Source organism: Typopeltis vanoorti, chromosome 5, assembly GCF_054136105.1.
Source record: "Typopeltis vanoorti isolate ZY-2024b chromosome 5, IOZ_Tvanoo_1.0, whole genome shotgun sequence".
Taxonomy (NCBI): Eukaryota; Metazoa; Arthropoda; class Arachnida; order Uropygi; family Thelyphonidae; genus Typopeltis; species Typopeltis vanoorti.
Genome location: NC_143553.1, coordinates 74,650,711 through 74,670,667, shown reverse-complemented (window position 1 = coordinate 74,670,667; position 19,957 = coordinate 74,650,711). Strand labels below are relative to the sequence as shown.

General features: G+C 35.5%; 1 protein-coding gene across 3 annotated transcripts in view; it reads right to left on the bottom strand.

The window, feature by feature from the left end:
- LOC150106541 (uncharacterized) overlaps positions 1–19,957 on the bottom strand; it is an 84,862-nt gene that overhangs the window by 53,185 nt on the left and 11,720 nt on the right. Inside the window, exon 1 of one of the 3 annotated variants that reach the window (XM_090393189.1) lies at positions 2,232–2,534. The exons of the other annotated variants lie outside the window; for them this stretch is intronic. The gene's annotated coding sequence lies outside the window, so the exon portion shown is untranslated. Of the gene's footprint in view, positions 1–2,231; positions 2,535–19,957 lie in introns of those variants that run through there. 3 annotated transcript variants of the gene reach the window in all.

The window sequence follows — 19,957 nt, the reverse complement described above, 5'->3', positions numbered from 1 at the left end:
AGGATCTAAACAACATGGTGATATCAGAAATATTTGAAAAATGAAAGAAAGACAAATTATTTTCATGCATAATTTCTTCAATAGTATGTACTGCAAATTATGTATTTTTTTCATCCATATTGAGTGTATCATTAGGCTCATCTTAAAGTACAAGCCTGTTCCGGCCTTAGAAGTCCTCTTAAACGATGACTTCTAAGGCCGGAACAGGCCATACTAGGCCTAAATCCTTGATACGTATGATGATGATGATGATTAGGCTCATCTTTTCATATGATGCAATAGAAAATGCTTTACCTGAGAGTATGCCATTAATTATCAAATTTAAAAATTATATTTATACATTTATATTTAAAAATGAATAAAACTTCTTTGTTCTGAATTTGTAAAGACTTACAAATATAGTAAACTAATCCAAAAAATTTTACAATTTTAACATTTTGATACTCATTAAAATTACAATTACTTGACAAAATACATGCCATTTTGACATTCTATGGTCTTTATCTATTCATGAATAGTTCAGTCAATAAAACACCAGGTCTGACCAGTAGAGACAAAAAAGGAAGTATGATGGATTGAATCAAGTGATAAGAAGATGGTACCTTGAGTGTATGCTAGGTTAGAAGTTCTATATCTATTGCCTTGATTGTTACCAAGACTGGAAACACTAGGTTGCAAAATTCATTGATTTTGTGTGTTCAGTACTATAAATTCTTTCCCAATAATATTCCATTCAATGAAATATTATCCCAAAGATTGGCAAGTAATTTTCAACATACAAGCATGATGCTAGCTGAGCTCAACATACAGAAAAATTTGACAATTTCTGACGACCATGCCAAAGCAATTAAATTGACAAGGTTCAGTTCTAGAAGTGAAGTGATGTACTCAACATCAAACTGCAAGCAAGATTAGTTTTGACAGCTTAAAACAGCATCCTAGGATTGACTGCAAACAATATGCCCAAATTGTGAATGAGTGAAATAAGCTGCCAGAGTTTGTTGTGGGTGCCATGACTGTAAATGAATTCGAAGCAAAGTATGATAGATACTGTGTGAATGCTGAATAGTTATTCTTGATATGATGTTTAGGGTCACCCTCGGTGAGTCTAAGGACTCCTTGGAGTTACCCGTAATAATAATAATAATAATATTCAAAAACCCATAATATAAACGTTTTCAAACAGATAGGCATCATCACTGAATCTAAAAAAAAAAAAAAAAAAAAATAAGTATGTAACTGATTCATATACATCATTTATGCAACTTTCTTTCAAGTGAAAGTCCTTAATTTGGTATACAAGTGATATGCATAATAATGATAATATTAATGTTACATGAACCTCTATTTAATACACAATAATGAATGAAAATAAAACATAAGGACAAATTCCAAAACTTTTCATTAGTACTTGGAAGGGAATCAATCGTTCAATGCTGTTGGCACACTCTCCCTCGATGAGTCTTTGGACTCCCTGGAGGTGTCACATAATAATACCCTTGTATTATAATCAAATGCAGATACTGACATTCTCGATATATATAGACCATTATATACATATAATTTTTCCCCACATATAATGGTATCTCTCTCTCTCTCTCTGTGTGTGTGTGTGTGTGTGTATATATATATATATATATATAGATAGATAGATAGATAGCTATATCGAGATATAGACAGATATATATATATATATATATATACACACACACACACACACAGAGAGAGAGAGAGAGATACCATTATATGTGGGGAAAAATTATATGTATATATAGACCATTATATATTTAAATATATATATATTGCTCATTGCTCCCATACTCTGGCTGCTACTGCCAAGTTGTTGTTTTTTTTCGAGAGGTTGGGGGGGGGGGAGAGATTCTATTTTTTCTCATAGTACAATAATTTGATGCTAGGCTTGTGTGTGGAGGGAAATGCTTACCTTCCAATCAATTATATTCCCATTCTAAGTTCTCTCTTTTTTTTTTTTTTAAGGCAGATAATTCTTCGTTTAACCTAAAAGCTACACATTGTTAATGTTAACTTAATGGATGGTGCGGATAATTTCATAACCACAAACAGATATTTATGGTCAAAATAAAATAAAATTGTTATTGAATTTAAAAAGATATGTATTATAGACCAACTGGTAACTCCTCACTATACATTACTGATACATGCATATCGAGTATACATCAGTAATTAAAAAAAAAAAAAAATAGGTAACTTACGGCTTTTGAACTGCGGGTAAGGAATATACTACAATAACTTCACTAAGCTTAAAATGTTCCAACGAAACTCATGTACAGAAGCGTTTGCATACAGATGTTGGATACGTTTTCTTTCTTTCTTTTACATTGTTATTAGTTCTATTATTCAGTAGTTACCTATTTTTGATTAAAAAAAGTGATAATAAAAATGGTATCGAATAGTGTCAACTGTGGTAGAAATGCACATTCCTGGTTTATTTTAATTTGAAGCTGATGAAATATATGGTAACAGAGATGCTAATCTAAGAGTATGCAACAGATACTATACAGAGATTTCAGAAAAGTATATTTATAAAAGCATGCATAATTTCCTAAATAAGGCATATGTATCTCTGATAAAGCAAGCATATTATTATAAAACATGAATAATCAGCATTTCGTACACAACTCAAAGCAAAATGTTAGTAAATATGAACGCTTTTAGCGCCACCGCCCATGCAAGGGTTTTGCAATGCTTCTCTTTAAAATGTATATTTGATTGATTATTACTGAATATAAAAATATAACTTGGAGTACTGTACAACTTGTAGATTATCAAATTATCAGTCCTGTAATTTGGCGCAGAGCACTGTTATTGTTTTATTCTTTTCGATCCTGATATTTAGATTTTTTTAGCAATAACGGAGAACGTTTAAAATATTAATACTGCGAAAATATTATTTACAAATATTATTTATTAAGATGCTATAAAATTTATTCACACTGAATACAATCATGATGATTTGGGAATGTTGATGGATAGGAAGTTGAGAGGGCATATGGCCAAAAAGCAGCTGATAGGATAACCTGGTTATTGAAGAACACCCTGAGGTAGAGATAAGCAAATTATTATTCCTCTTTATAAGGCTTTGATAAGGCCTCATCTGGATTATTTACAAATCTGTTCATCTGGATTTCTGGGAGTTGTGGACAAGGTGGATAGAATTCAGAGTTGAGCGAGCAAGATGGTGGCATGTGTAATGCTCTATATGAGGAGAGATTGAAGATTGGTGGGTTGTAGAACTGGTTGATCGGCGGATAAAGGCTGGGGAGAGATGATAGAGACATAAATTGCGTGGGGAGGTTTATAGGATTGATATGGAGGAAATATTTCAGCAGACGACTAATGTGAGTTAAACTAGAAGTCATCCATGGAAATTGAATATGGAAATTGGGTGGCGACAGAGTGAGGACTAAATATTTTGATTGGAGAGTGGTGAATGAGTAGAATAGATTACCAGAGTCAGTTATGTGCTCTGTCGGTGAATTAATTTTAATGCAAAATATTGTTGATTAATGTTTTGATATGGACCTCCCATGATGAGTCTACAGACTCATTGCAGGTGCCTATAGGTCATAACGATGATGATGATGATGATGATAATCATTTTTTTATGAATATATACGTCGTCAAGTGGAGGAGAATTAACGGGCAGTGAAGGTGAATAAAACCTTGTAGCACTCTGGCACTTTCTATGTGTCACTGTGGAAATTATTCAGAATACTTTAAGAGATCAAATATCTCGAAGTTTGGTTAATGAGTGCTCAATAACAATAACAACAACAACAATAATATATTTTTTCAATCAATCAAAATTTTTATTGTTCATACATAGTATTTAAAATGTATACATATGCACATAATACATGCATCATACTACATATTATTGATCATCATCATGCGTGTGGAGTAATGATATACAGTGCATATTTATATACAAACCATTAATTATTAAATTAAATTAAAAACTAGCTAACGCCTTTTATTCTCTTATTGGGAGTAGGCGAGGCCTCGTAACACAATCTACCTTTGGTAGACTGAGTGGGAAGTTCAATCTTCACTGGTAGCTGAGGACTGTCACACATTATAAGCAGCAACCGATGAAGAGATGGGCAAACAAGTGCTGCCATCTCTTGGTACCTTATCCTAACAAGATATGTTTTTGTCTAAAATAATGTGAGTCCTATGGTCAATTTTCTTGAGTTTACGGGACGAAAAACCCTAGTTAACGGGAGAAAAAACCTGCTTGCCCATGACAGAGATCGACTAACTCGGGAACCGGTCCAAGAAAGGCTTAGGATAAGTTCCTCCACTCAGCGACTAGATTTAAATTAAAGTCTATCTTCGTGTGATCTAGGGCAGAGGATGCAAGCGTCGCTTCCACTGAGCTACACAGGCCTTCTTAAATTAAACTTAAGAAGGCCCGTTTATTCACCAAAGGAATAGGGGCTCTTTCCCTAATATGCATTTGGAAATCAGCAGATATGAAATATGAACCAGAAATAATGTACCGGACATATGAAAGTCAAGTAATTTATGTAAAAAGTGACGTTGAGCCTAGTTATCGTATAAAATGAGTGGAACGATATTTGTTAATGAGTCTCGATATAAAAGTGGGCGTTTTAACGTAGTTTTTCCATTTCTTGTCTGAAGTGATAGCAATATAAAGTGATACCGATCGATATGGCCAAGACATCAGTTCACCGATGAATTCAGGTAGAAAGCCGTGATGCGCAGTTGCATATCAGTTGTTCCATGGCTCACAGACTGCAGAACCAATTCCAACAGGCACAAAAAAGCATCCCAGAGATACAGTAAAGGATAGCCACTAGCTACAAGCACAATGGGTGACCGATATCTCCGATTATCTGCTCACCGAAACAGGAGTTCTACCCCGATTCCCTACTATTTGACCTTTCGTCGGTTATGGGAACATTGGTATCTGCTTTCAATGTGGCTTCACAAAAGTGGCCTTTATGCTGGACGACCGGTAACTGTATACACCTATTCCAGGCTGCAGGCGAAAACGTTTGAAATGGGCCAGGCACCACGTCAACTTAGCCCAAGACCAATGGGAGTCGGTACTGTTTACAGACGAGTTCGAATTTGTTCTACAAAGCGACACCAGGCATGCTCTGATCTGGAGAGAACAAGTGATACGATATCATCCCTTTAATATCTGTGAAAGGAACATTTACCTATGAAGTTCACTCAACGGTAGGAGGGCTGTCATTTTACTTTCGATATACCACAGAACTCCCTTTTGTGCTATTAAATTCTTCAGAGAAGATACATTTTTCCGTTACCAAACCATAACTGGAAAATTGGATGATGAATTTTTATGCTATTCTTTGAAAAAGGTATGTGAGGTTTGTGGAGGCATCTCGGTGGGTGGATGCACCAACCTCTATATGCTTCCTAGCTGAACACCATGAATGTCGCAACTTATATAGAGACCAGGTTCTGTACCCATGTGTTCGGTCGTATGCGGATGCGATGGGCAAGACATTTATCTAACATGACGATAATGTTCGTCCTCCTCGTGCAAAGATCGTGGATAAATATCTTCAAGAGGAGACTTTCGCATGTATGGACTGGCCAGCATAGTCTCTTGACGATAATCTTATTGAGCATATCTGAGATGCTCTAGAAATATGTGTTGCTGCTCTCAACCCCACCTTCCCAAACTTAAGGGCTTAGGAGAACTTTGCAGGAGTAATGGTTATTATTGTTAACTTAGCTCCTGACACCATTACAAAAAATACAGCATGGAACACATTGTCAGCGCTGTCCTGCTGTGAGGAGGATTCACATTAAGGGTTTAGGAGAACTTTGAATGAGTAATGGTTATTATTTCTAACTTAGCTCTTGGACACCATTACAAAAAATACAGCACGAAACACATTGTCAGTGCTGTGAGGAGGAATCATATTCCTTATTAAGATATTTTAACTCTCATTTCACCTCTTGTTTTTGACTATTGTTTTCATGTACCAATTTGTCACTGAATTAAACTACTTATTTTATTAAGTTAAGGGAATAATAAATCCTTCATTATTTTAAAGCCGGATACGAAACTCGGAGATCGAAATCAAAGAATTTCATGCCGAAGAACTATCGGCAGGATACTATTTATTTATTTATTTACAATTTTTGTGGATCTTTCACATCTTATATCATACTGCTTTTCACAGAATAGCATAAACATTCATCCAATTTTCGAGTTATGGTTTGGTATTGGAAAAATGTATCTTCTCTGAAGAATTTAATAGCACAAAAGGGCATTTTGTGGTATATCGAAAGTAAAATGACAGCTATCCTACCATTGAGTGAACTTCATAGGTAAGAAATGAATTTCATCTACAAGTGTCATGTCTTTATTTCAGGGGAGGTAAAAGGCAGCGATGTAAGAGTATAAGTAAAATGGAGGGTTGAAGTGGCTTGAAAAATTCTACATTTTGTGTACAGACCAGGGTCTCTGGATTATGATAAAAATCAATTTTAAAAATATGAAAAAAAAAATCAGCTGATGCCTATTATTCCGATAAATGGAGTAAGTGAGGCCGTTTAGCCTTATCTAACTTTTGGAAATTGAATGAGCAGTTCGACCTCCACAGGTAGCAATCAGAGATTGCTTGTTGAAGACTATCACTAATTATAAGAAGCAACCGAAGAAGAGACGGGCAAACAAATGCTGTCATCCGCTCTCTCTAACCCTAACAGAATTTGTTGTTGTCGTTGTCTGAAATAGTGAGGGTTCTACCGTCAGTACTCTTAAGTTTACGGGACAAAAAAACAGATTTCCGAAAGAAAGGCCAGCCTGGCTGTGCCAGAGATCGAATTGCTCAGTAACCAAAGAAAGGCCTAAAAAAAGTTCCTCTAATCACTAAATAAAATCGAACCTAGAACAGTCTTCCTTCCGAAAGTCAAGCGCTATGGAAATAAGCACCATTTTTGGAAAGGTTACATGGGTACCTTAAAATAGGATGGGAAACTTTAAGAAGTTTCTCCTTGAATGTAACGCACTTTCTCTAACATTACTGTGGATTCGCTGCTGATTTTGTGCTACAGAAATCAAGCCATCTGCCGTGACGACTTGTGGCATACTTTTTACATTAACACAACGAATGCTTGATCTCAGGAAATCAAAGTGGTGATAAGATATAACGATGTTTGGAAGTTTAAAAGTAATAAGCATAGCTCATCAAAGTTTTTGTTTTGTTTTAGATTTTACTAGCAGACATTGACAAAGCGTTACAACAAGCAGTAATGCTTGGGGCTGGTATCAGATATGCGAACTGTTAGAGTCAACTATTAGTAGTGCATAAATCGTCATCATAAACAAATAATAAAAACATTGCTCATTATACTGGGACATATACATTGACATTCTACATTTGTTAAAGTAAACTGTGAGTTAAAAATTAAATACACTGTAAGATTATAATATTATTTCTAACAAAATACCACTTTACTTTTGTAATTTAAAGATTGTTAATAAATAATGGAGTATTATCTACCATTGGATTGTTACTTTAAATATTGTGTACATTTGAAGAGCTATTGGAAAAGATCTCTGTTGCACTTGAAATGCTGTTTTAATACTTTATTAATGTAGAATCATGTGTTATCGCTTTATCAGAAAGCGTATTTGTTCGTCATGGTAACGTGATAAGAAACGCTTATCACGTACCAGGTACATTTTGCTACCGATATACAATGATCAAATAAACAATTTAAGCTTTTAATTCAGCGCTAAGCTTCATACAGAAAGCAAGTTTTATCTAATGTTGCAGAGCAATTCCATTTATTAGTTATTGTTAGAATTGTTTATTTATTACTAACTGCAAAAGTAATGATTCCTAAAATTTGAATGCTCGAATTGCAAAATTTTGAATAATCAGATACTAATTCTGGATATCAACAGGCAGCTCGTGTGTGATGGGTGGGTGAATGAGAGAAAGAGTATGAGTGAAGAGTTATAACCGCTGCTAAATATGTAAAATACTGCGTAACTGCGTAAAATATTCATGAATAGGAGATAACATTACATACAAGGAATTGCACAATAACACAATAACTGCAATTCCTTATATGTAATTGCAATTCGTTGTAATTGCAATTCGTTGTAATTGCAATTCCTTGTATGTAATTGCAATTCCTTTTATGCAATTGCAATTCGTTGTAATTGCAATTCCTTGTATGTAATTGCAATTCCTTTTATGCAATTGCAATTCGTTGTAATTGCAATTCCTTGTAATTACAATTCCCTTTACGTAATTACGATTCTACCTGTCATGTAGAACCCAAACTTTTTTCCAACCATTCGTAGTTACCGTTCAACCAGAAAAGTTTGAAATCCATCATATATTTAGTTCTAGACGGGATAAGCATTAGATAATCAAGGATTCTTATTTCAGAAACCAAATGTAATTTTTAGTCACTTCAGAGCTCCAGTAAGAAGTTCATTTTCTCATACTGAAGACATTCACAAATTCCATGACCTTGGGCTATTGACTACTGCCTGGTGATTTGAATCAGACCGGCAATTTAATGTAAGATAAACATGCAATATGGTATCGTTTAAAACAGATAAATACTAAAGGCGTCGTTTTCAGGCAGCATTGGGGGTAAGGAGTACGAGATCGAGCCATTCTTTATCTATACTTTGCTTAAGATTGATTCAAATGATTCCATATCTCGTTTTTGTGCATTGCATTCAGTCTTTCGAAAACGTTTACCAGAGCTGTCATTCCAAATAATAATAATGATGATGATGATGACGATGAGGGTCTGTGTAGCTCAGTGGAAATGCTGCTAGACTACTAGAAGAAAGAACGTTGTAAGTTCAATTGCCAAATATAGGAACTTTCAGTAAGCCTTTTTTTTCGACTTTCCTGAGTTATTCGATCATTGACATGGGCAAGTGGGTTTTTTCTCCTGGAAACTCGGGTTTTTCGTCCTCCCGTAAACTCAAGAAAATCGACCGTCGAATCCACACTAGTTTCAGACAGTAAACATAGTATTAGGACCAAGGACCACAAGAGATCGTGGGACTTGTCAGCAGCCTCTCTTCACCAGGTGCCAAGTATAATTAGTCTTGGACCAGCTATCTCGGATTAGCTACTGATGTAGATCCCTTCAGTCTCCAAATGTCAGATAGGTCCAAAAACGGCCTTGCCTAATGACTATAGGGGAATAAAAGGTATTAGCTGATTTTTTATATAATAATAAAAAAAATCAGCTAACGCTTTTTTATTCCCGTATACGGGAGTAGGCGAGGCCATTTAGCCCTATCTAACTTTTGGAGACTGAGTGGGTAGTTCAATCTCCACTGGTACCCAATCAGAGACAGATGGCCCAAGGCTATCACTAATTAAGCAGTACACAATGAAGAGAGACGACTCAAATGTGCCGCCATCTCGTGGTCCCTAACCCTAACACAATATATTTAATGTCTGAAATAATGTGAATTCTACGGTCGATTTTCTTGAGTTTACAGGAAGAAAAACCCGAGTTTCCGGGAGGAAAAACCTGCTTGCCCGTGCCAGAGATCGACTAACTCTTAGAAAAATTTCCTCTAGTCGCCGACTAGACTCGAAACCAAGTCTTCCTTCGTGCGGCCAAGCGCGGCGGTGTGCAAACGCCACATCCGCTGAGCTACACAGGCTCCATTATAATAATAATAATAATTATTATTATTATTATCCAGGCCTCAATGGAGTCAAAAGACTCATCGTGGGAGGTCCTTCCTAAGAAACACAAAGTCTGTCATACCACTCCTTAAACTCATTGACAGTTCTCGCTCTCACCACTCCTCACCCTCTTGCTCACAGTTTCCTTTCGTAACTTCCAGGGATGGTCTCTTGTCATCACTCCTTCTCGCTGTTCAACCAAGCGAAAGAACTCCCCAGTGTCAACCTGTAACGACCTTTCAACAGTTTAAAAGTCTCAATCATATCACCTCCCCTTCTTCTATCCACCAAACTCTGCAGTCATTCCCTCAGCCGATCCTCATAACTATCATTGTACAGTCCTGAAACCATTAGAAGGGGATAAATTAACTGTGTTCCACAGTTAATTTATCCCCTTCTAATCCTGGAGACCAAATCTGAGAAAATAGTCTAAGTGTGGTCTGATCAGAGTCTTATACAATGGAATGAAAACCCTTTTATCCCTGCAGGTCAGGGTCCTTCTCATTATTGCAGCAATCCTCTGTGTTACCTTCACCATCTTTGCAATATGTCCCCTAAATTTCAGGTTTCTATTACTTATCAACCCCAAATCTCTTGTCTTCCCTACTTATTCGAGTATAACTCCTCCCATAGAGTATGCAGCTTGATGTTTCCCAAACCTCAAGACCTTACATTTTGCAGCATTAAAGTGACCCCCATTCATTTGCCCATCTATCTAGCTTATTCAAATCCTCTTGCAGGGCTACCACATCTGAAATATTACTAATAATTCTTCCCAGCTTCGCATCATCTGCAAACAATTGAATATCCCCCTTGCAATCCACTGATATAAAAGTTAAACAATATAGGTCTCAGTACTGAGCCCTGTGGGAACTCCACTTGTAACCCTCTGCCTCCTTGAAACTGCCCAACCATACACAACTCTTTGATACCTATCGGACAGCCAATCCTGAATCCAGTTGACCAATTTGACATCCAGCTGAAACTTAAATATCAGATTATCATGTGGTACCCTGTCAAATGCCTTCGCTAAGTCTAAGAAAATGGCAGTATATGCCTTTCCCTCATCTAATGCTCTTGTAACTTTATTATAAAAGGCTAGCATATTGCTAAAACAAGAGCGCCCCTTTACAAATCCATGTTGACTCTCACAGATAACATTACCCTCATCTGCCCAATGTTGTATACGGTACCTCACTACTTTCTCCAAGATCTTAACAACTACTGATGACACACATAAACTAGCCTATAATTAGCCACTTCCAGTCTGCTATCGCCCTTATGCAATGCCACAATCTTACCTTCCTTCCATTCCATAGGCACCTTTCCTGCAGCCAGAATTTCATTGAAAAGCCAGGTCAAAGGCACTGTCAGTTCCCTAGTACATTCTCTCAATGATGGTATTTCACCACAAAACACGTGGTGAAATATCATACAGGCCCCACAGCTTTACTGACATCCAGAGTACTCAGTATTTGAAACACACTCTCCTCCTGTACCTCTAAACCTCGAACCTGCTGTATCCCTCTAGTATTAAAACCGACTCCTCCAGGATGAAATACTCCAGTAAAGTGTTCATTGAACAATTCCACTATGTATTCTGCATCAGTCACTATTCCCATTTTTATCCCACAATATCATTCTTTCACAGTCATTTCTCCTCCTACTGACCACATAGCTAAAAACCTCCCTAGGATTTTCTTTAGATCTTAGGGCCAATCTCCTCTCATATTCCAGTTTCGCCTTCTTTACCATACTAGTCACTCTTCTGGTCTGTGTCTTGTATTCTTCATGCATCCTCTTTTTACCTGTCTCCCTGTATCTCTTCCATAGCCTCTTTTTACCTGTCTCCCTGTATCTCTTCCATAGCCTCTTTTTCGCTTGCAATTCCTGTTTAATATTGTCATCCACTTTACTCCAAATTATGTCCTCTTCTTCACTTATGTATACAACTTACCATTGCTGCTAACAAATATTATTTCACAATTTCCCACGCACTAATGATATCCCAGCCTTCCAATTCCTCCCTCCATGAAACTTCCCCAAGTTGACCTCTTAGACTATTAAAATCACCTGCCATATAATTCCACATACGTTTCCATCTCTTTGATACTCCTGCATGTCTATTCATCTTCCAAGTCAAAACCATATGGTCACTCTCTCCAACTGGTGAGAGAGATGTCATCTCAGTTATTATCAACTCTTCTGATGTTATAACCAAATCCAAAACTCTTCAACCTCCTGTTCCCTCTATTACATGTTGCCTAAGACATTTGTCCCTCAAGAATTCAAGAAATTCCATTCCCTTATTGCTACATGCATCTTCTTCTCCCCAATTTATACTACTGTAGTTAAATCTCCCATGACAATCATTCTTCTTGCACTTACCAAATTCAACTGTCTAAACATCTCCTGGTCCCCACCCTCTGTGCTCCTGAGTCTGTAGCAACACCTCACTAAATATCCTGTCTTCCCCATCTCTACCTCATACCATATGCTTCCAAAATCATTAGTGTCACTGCTTTCCAAAGCCTCCACTCTTAGAGGACATAGATTGTCACTTATCATAAGCAGTACTCCACCACCACGCTTTCCCTTCCTATCTTGGGTACTGGCGAAAAATGCTGTACCCAGCGACTTCTATTCCTGTTATTATATCCTCTTCTATCAACCACGTCTCAGTGATCTCAATAATATTTATTTTGTCAATACAACAGTGCAAAAATATGTAAATTGATTACATTATAGCTGATAGAGAATTCATGCAAGAAAAAATATTTATGTAAGCATTATTTAAATTAAGGGGACACTAAATCCCACATTGCTCCAAAACCGAACAAGAAACTCAAAGACTGGAATGAGTCTCATGCCGAACACAGTAAACCACAAAAGTATCGGCGACCACCAGCGTGAGCCAATGCAAGCAGTCCCAGCACGCAGCACAATCCCGGGCAACTCGCAGCAAAGGCGGTAAAGTTCTGATCGCTATTCCTGGCACTTTACACAATGTAAAAATAGTTTTTACATTATGGAAAATACCAAGAACAGCGATCAGAACCCCACCACCCCCGCTGCGAGCCGCCCGAGACTGCACCACGCACCAGGACCACCCGCACCAGCCCACGCCAGCAACCGCAGACACCTCCACAGTTCACTACATTCGGCATGAAACTCTCTGACTCCAATCCGAGGCCCCTACTCCGCTTCAAAACAATGTGGGACCCAACATCCCCTTAATTTAAATAATGTTTATATCGCCAAAATGAAGCCTATTGGCTCTTTATATTTAAGTAATTTATGTAAGAGTTCTAACATCAGCAGATATAATGACATTTTCTAGTATGAACGTGACATTACTGAAGTAGTTATACTTTGCTACATAATTGCAATGCTCAAATGAACGTTCACATGTAAACATAAGGATGTCATTTTGCCTTTTTACAAGACCTTGATAAGACCTCACTTGGACTATTGTGTGCAGTCCTGGTCTCCTGGCTTCCATTTCGATTCTGATATATTGGAGAGTGTGCAAAGGAGTGTGTTAGAAATGCTATAAGGATTGTGGAATACTGATTATGAAGACAGATTGAGAATTTGTAGACTGCAGACGCTAGCAAACATGAGAAAGAAGGTGATATGATTGAAATTTAGAAACTTCTGAAAGGGTCATACAGGAATTTTTCAATTTATGGATTGTGATGAAAGGAGAAGAGGGCACCCTTGGAAGCTGAGAATGAATACCACTAAGAAGGGGTGGGAGACTAGATTTTTCTCTCGTAGGGTGGGGTGAGTGAACGAAATGGATTGCCATTGAATGTTGTGAGTGCAAGCAGTGTGAATGAATTCAAGAATAAGTATGATAGCTGGTGCATGTATTATGTGACTTCCTCAATGGGTCCCTGACTCCCACTTAATAATAATATATTACAGTGATTTAAGCTGAATCACTCATAGCCTGTGCCTGCTAACCATGTCTGCTCATTTCATTACTGGTAAATATTACTTTCCAATGAAATTAAATGAAAAAATAATAATGGCAAGATTTGCAACAATTCACATCACAGTGGTCCAGGTCTATTCACTCAACTCAGAAAGTAGTGAAGAAGAAATAGTTATTGTATAGCACCTTGGAAGTAATATTGAAATAAGTACCAAAAAAAAAGAGATACACTCATTATTAAAGGAAACTGGAATGCTAAGATTGGAATGGACAATGAAGGATAGAAAAGAATAACGGGCAAATATGGATGTGGAAAAAGCAATGAAAGAGGAGACATAATGCTTGAGTGAACCTTGAAGATGACATGGTAATTTGCAACACAAAATTAAAGCAAAAAAACTGCAGAAAGTGGAAATGGCGATCACCTGATGGAAGGATGAAGAACATCCTTCCATCATTAGTTCAGCAGTGTCTAACATTTCATGGAACAGACATTGAATCAGATAATATCTTAGCGATTGCTAATGTCAAGTTGAAATTTAAATGATAAGTGAAGGTACAGTTTAAGAGTAAATATAAGGTCACTAAATGAGGAAATCACTGGGAAAATACAGGAAAGTGCTCAAGGAAGAACTGAAATCCATCACAGAAAAGGAGCTGGAAGATAGAAACAACAAAATTATGTCTGCAATCAAGACAGCAGTGAAACAGTCTCAGAGACAGAAAAGTTAAGGAAGTGGGTCTCACAAGAGACATCAAAATTAATCCTAGAAAAAAAGCACTAAACATTACGAGAGATATTTCTGTAGAAATGGAAGAAAAGTATAAAACATAATGCAGTGAGGAGAAGAAAGCAGTTAAAAGACAAATAAAAGTGGTTAAAGGAATTCGGTTCAAGAATATCAACAAATACTAGGGTGAATACAAAACAAGAAAAGTACACAAAATGATCAGAAACATCAAGAAATGGACCCCAAAGCAGAGAGCCATAAAAGATGAAAAGGCAAAATTTTGATGGATGCAGAAAAAATAAGAAAAAGATGGACAAGATACTATTACTGCTCAGGGTTAGATAAAACAGAGGGAGATGCTAAAGCCCAAACTAGGTTAATTAATGAACTGAGAGAAATATCACTACCAAGAACAGAGGGAGAAAGAGATATACTAAGAGATGAGTTTGTAATGACAGTAAAGCATCTGAAGAACCATAAAAGCCATGGGAATGATGAAATCACTAAGAAGATACTAAAATATGTTCGTGAGGTGATGATTGATGAACTATGCCAGTTATGTAACATTGTACTGCATAGGATGAAGGAAAAGCACCAAAAGAATGGACAAGTTCAATCCTAATTCAACCATTCATAAGAAAGAAATCAAAATTAACTGCAAAAATTATAGAACAGTTTCTTTAATGAGTCATGTGGAAAAGGTACTTATGGCGATATTAACAGAAAGGATAAGAAAACTAATGGGGAAATAAATATAGAAAATGAGCAAGCAGGATTCAGAAGACAGCAGTACTGTACTTAGGGTTATCAAATATTAATGTTGAGAATTGTGAAGAAAATGTTATGTAAGAATAAAAATATGCATGCCTGTTTTGTTGACTTTCAGAAACCAAAAGTGTCACAGGCTGGACTAAAATCTTATGGAGTTACTATAATAAGCCAAAAGGCTATTTTACCGGCGACATAAGTTAACAACAACAACAACAACAACAACAACAACAATAATAATAATAATAATAATAATAATAATAATAATAATAATAATAATAATAAACTATCAAGTGTAGCATACTATTCGTATAACTATGTACAGAACTTGCCAATACAAGGAACTCAGATGATCAAGTGAGAGAAATAGTTTAGAGGGTATATTTCGATAATTTATAATTACGTTATTTCAGGACTTAAGTTTATTCACGATTTATTATAAAAGCACATCCATCCTTTAATGTCTTATTCCTTACAAGGAGTAGGTGATGTGTTTAGCTCGAACTAACTGTTTTTTTTTTTTTTTTTTTTTGAAGATTAGTTTGTAACCATCTCTACTCTTATCCATTACTGATCAGTGGATCAAGACTATCAATGGTTTCGTGGGCTTCCGGGAAGAGGAGTACGGCAGAAAAATCTCCCATGTTGTTGTCCCTAAGCCTAAAACTACATATTATTGCTTTCAATAGTGTAATGTCCTTGAGTTGTGGGGTTAAAAATTTTTTTCCAGAGGGAAAACGCTACTAGTCTATGTGTACTAAGTCGGGAATCAGTTGAAATAATGCATAAAAATAGTTCCTTTAGTCAACGACTAGATTAAACTTTTAAAAAAAGACTTTATTTCGGTTATTATTGCTTCAAAATAAATGAAATAATAAATTTTTTTATATAAACAAGCATTTATTACATATAGTAATAAAAATATTACTATATGTATAGGAATTCTATAAAACAGAAATATTTTATGCTTTATCAGTATATGATGCAATAACGCCTACTGACTACTTTAGAGAGGAGCTCTAATTAAGAAATTCGAAAGCTCTTAAATATTACTTAGTATACATATATTGTACGTTATCTCCTTAATGGTATCTCTACCTTGACGCGGTAAGGAGACTTGTGCGGACCAATGATCTCAAGCACTATGTTAGTGGCAGCTAAGCTACTGCCGGGACCTCCTAGTTGGACAAGACGAGAAGTAGGTGCCAGACCAAGAGAGAAAGTTACCCTTGTCCTTCAGGTAACCGTAAGGTTACCTGAAGGACAAGGGTAACAAGGGACAAGGTTAACCGTAAGGTTACCTGAAGGACAAGGGTAACTTTGTTACCCTTGTCCTTCAAGGGTAACAAAGCCTTCCGCTACAAGTAAACTGAAAAATATTAAATGTGGAGTGGATCAACATATCAGAGCTTCAAGTGGAGTAGTCAGTTTAATCGATAATAAGTGGAAAAAAGAATACGAAAGTTACAATGAAGTAGCCAGTTTAATCGAAAATAGATAGCCAAATCTATTATCTAATAGATAATAAGGTAATAAGCCAAATCTATTAGATAGCCAAATTGCTATCTAATAGAAATTAGATAGCTATCTAATAGAAATCAAAGAATAGAAAATCAACCGAATTAGATGACATGAATGCAAAATTTTGCAAATGTGGTGGAGAGTGTTTACTTCGCAGATTCTTAAAATTAATAAATAACTATTGAAAGAAATATGAAGTTCCATCAGACTGATCAAAACTACGGTTATATCTAGGTGTATGTATAACAAAGGAGACGGAGATGATTATGGAAATTAAGATGAATAAGTTTATTAAATACAGGTTACAAAATTTACAGTAAAATTCTGAATAAAAAGCAGAAATATTGCAAACAAACAATCTACTCTCAACAAAATTGTTTCAGACATGGAAGATGGCGTATAGACAATATTTATGTGTTAAAATAAATTATTAAAAAAAGACGAAAATTTAATTTAGATATTCATCTAGCTTTTATAGATTATGGGAAATATTTTGGTAAAATACACAGAGAAAATTTATGCAGTATAATGAAAGGATATCCATTACATTTGGTACAAGCTATACGAAGTTTATATAAAAATACGAAATCAAGGTTACAGTTAGGTAATAAATTAACAGAAGAGAATGAAATTATTTAAGGTGTTAGACAGGCATTTAGCTTGTCTTCAACTCTATTCAATATAAATATAATTGGTAAAATTTTAAAATATGGAAATCAACAATAAAACGAGTTATCCAGTTAACCAGAAGAACTGATATCAATGCATTTCTGTATGCAGATGATCAGATTATATTACAAGGCAGTGGAGATGACCTTCAAACATCGGTTTATGAATTAGACAGAATAAGCCAACAATACAATTTAAAAAAAAAGTCATGGCATTTAAAAGTCGAAATCATTAGTCATAGAAAATTAAATAATAGAACAAGTCATGCAGTTCAATTATTTAGGATGCATGATAACATACGAAAAAGATAAAGATATAGATGAAAAAATAAAGACATTTCAGAAAATTTGTTGAACAATTAAAAGAACACTGAATAAAAATAAAAATAAAATAAAATGAGAAATCCAACTAAAATTTTAAAAAGTAATGGCCACTTTACTGCTGTTTGCACAGTTGCAAAACGAAAATGAACCCTCTAAATGGAATAGACTACAAGCAGCTATCATAACATCTGCTAAAAACCACATCAATAAACAAGAATAAAGAAAGAAAAAAATGGATAACTCAAGAGGTGATCAACCTTATTGATGAAAGAAGAACATGGAAAAGAGGAGCAAATGAAGAAGAAAGGTTACGATATAAAACTTTGAATAAAAGAATCGAACAGTTATGTAAAAGATTGAAAGAAAACTGGATAAATAGGCAGTTCACTGAGATAGAAGAATTACAAAATAGGAACAAAACCAGAGAAGCATTCCTGAAAGTGAAAGAACTTAATGGAAAAACAAAATGCACACAGTCAAATAACATCAAGGACAAAGATGGAAACATACTCATTGATAAGGAAAAGCTAAATGGAAGATGGGTGGAGTACTTATCAGATCTCTATGATGATGATAATGGTAACATATTTTATGATTCACGACACCTTAAGTTAAACCTAACAACAGATACCACTCTATCCACAAGAAAGGAGGTAGAAGACATATAATTAAGAATCTTCCTAATAATAAATCCCCTGGGTGTGATAATATTCCGGCTGAGCTGCTGAAAGCTTTGACTGGCAATAATAACAACTATTTAGTGGAATCCATTCAGGACATCTATAAAACAATACAATTACCTGAAGTTTTACAACATCTATCTGTATACCAATTCCAAAGAAACATAATGCATAAAATTGTGAGGGTTACAGAACTGTGAGCCTAATATCCCATGCATCTAAAATTATTTTAACCTTCGTTAACAAACAAATTGAAAGAGCCATAAGCAGTGAATTGAGTGAACAACAGAAATGCTTCAGAAGAAGAAGAATGGGAACCATTAATGCTATTCTGGAACTAAAAATACTAATAGAAAGATCACTTGAAAGAAATAGGAACATTTACATATGTTCATAGACTTTCAAAAGGCTTTTGACCGGATAAAACATAATAAAATGTTCAATATATTAGGTAAATTAGACATAGAAGATCGTGTACTTAAGATTATAAAAATGATTTACACCAAACAGAAAATGCAGCTGTTTAACTCTGAGACTTCTGAGGTGAAAATAAAAAGAGGAGTTAGACAAGTTAGAGGTTGTATCCTTTCACCAAATCTATTTATTATCTATAGTGAGACATGATGAAAAAGACTGAAAAACAAAAAACGGGAATTAGTATCAATGGTATAAAATACAATAATCTTAGATATGTTGATGATACCATTCTAATAGCAGAAAACAGAAACAAATGAATCAAATTACTGCAGCTACTAATTGAAGAAGGTAAAGAATTTGGATTAGATATTAATGCAAAAAAAAAAACTAAATTTATGAAAATCTCAAAAGAAAGCAGATCCGAGCCAGAAATATTCATAAACAATATGAAAATTGAACATACAACAGAATACAAATATTTAGGCACCTACTTTACTGCAGATGGAAGGCAAGATAAAGAAATAAAAATAAGGAAAGCCATAGCTAAAGATGCATTTTGGAAAAATAAAGATCTGCTCAGAAGTTCTGTGAGTATTGAGACAAAGAAAAGAATGATAAGAACATTAGTGTGGCCAATTTTCACATATGGAAGTGAGACCTGGATATTCAAGAAGAGAGTAAGGCGAGATAATGGCCTTTGAAATGTGGTGCTGTAGGAGAGCTCTGAAAATCCCATGAACAGAACATGTGACAAGTACAGATGTCTTACAGAGAATGAGAACACAGAGATCTCTATTACAGGAAATGAAAGCCACTAACAGAGAGAACTGGAAGGACATGGTGCTGCACCCTCTCACTGAGGAAGCTACACGAAGAAGAAGAAGAAGGAGAATGGCCACTTCCACCCTGTTATATGATTCAGAAATATGGACTGTTAAAAAGAAATTAGATGCAGAAATTAGGTTTTGAGAATAGTTAGCTATTGCATCATTTAACTATTTTTGACAATAGTTAAATGATGCACAAAATTTGATCATGTAAGAAATGAAGACTTCGGTAGAGAGCTAGATATTTACAACATAAATGAAAAGATCAAGGAATAAGGAATATATATATAGAGAGAGAGAAATCGAAAAGCATCTGTAGGATGGAAAGATCGGCTACTAAAAAAAAAGCGGATAAA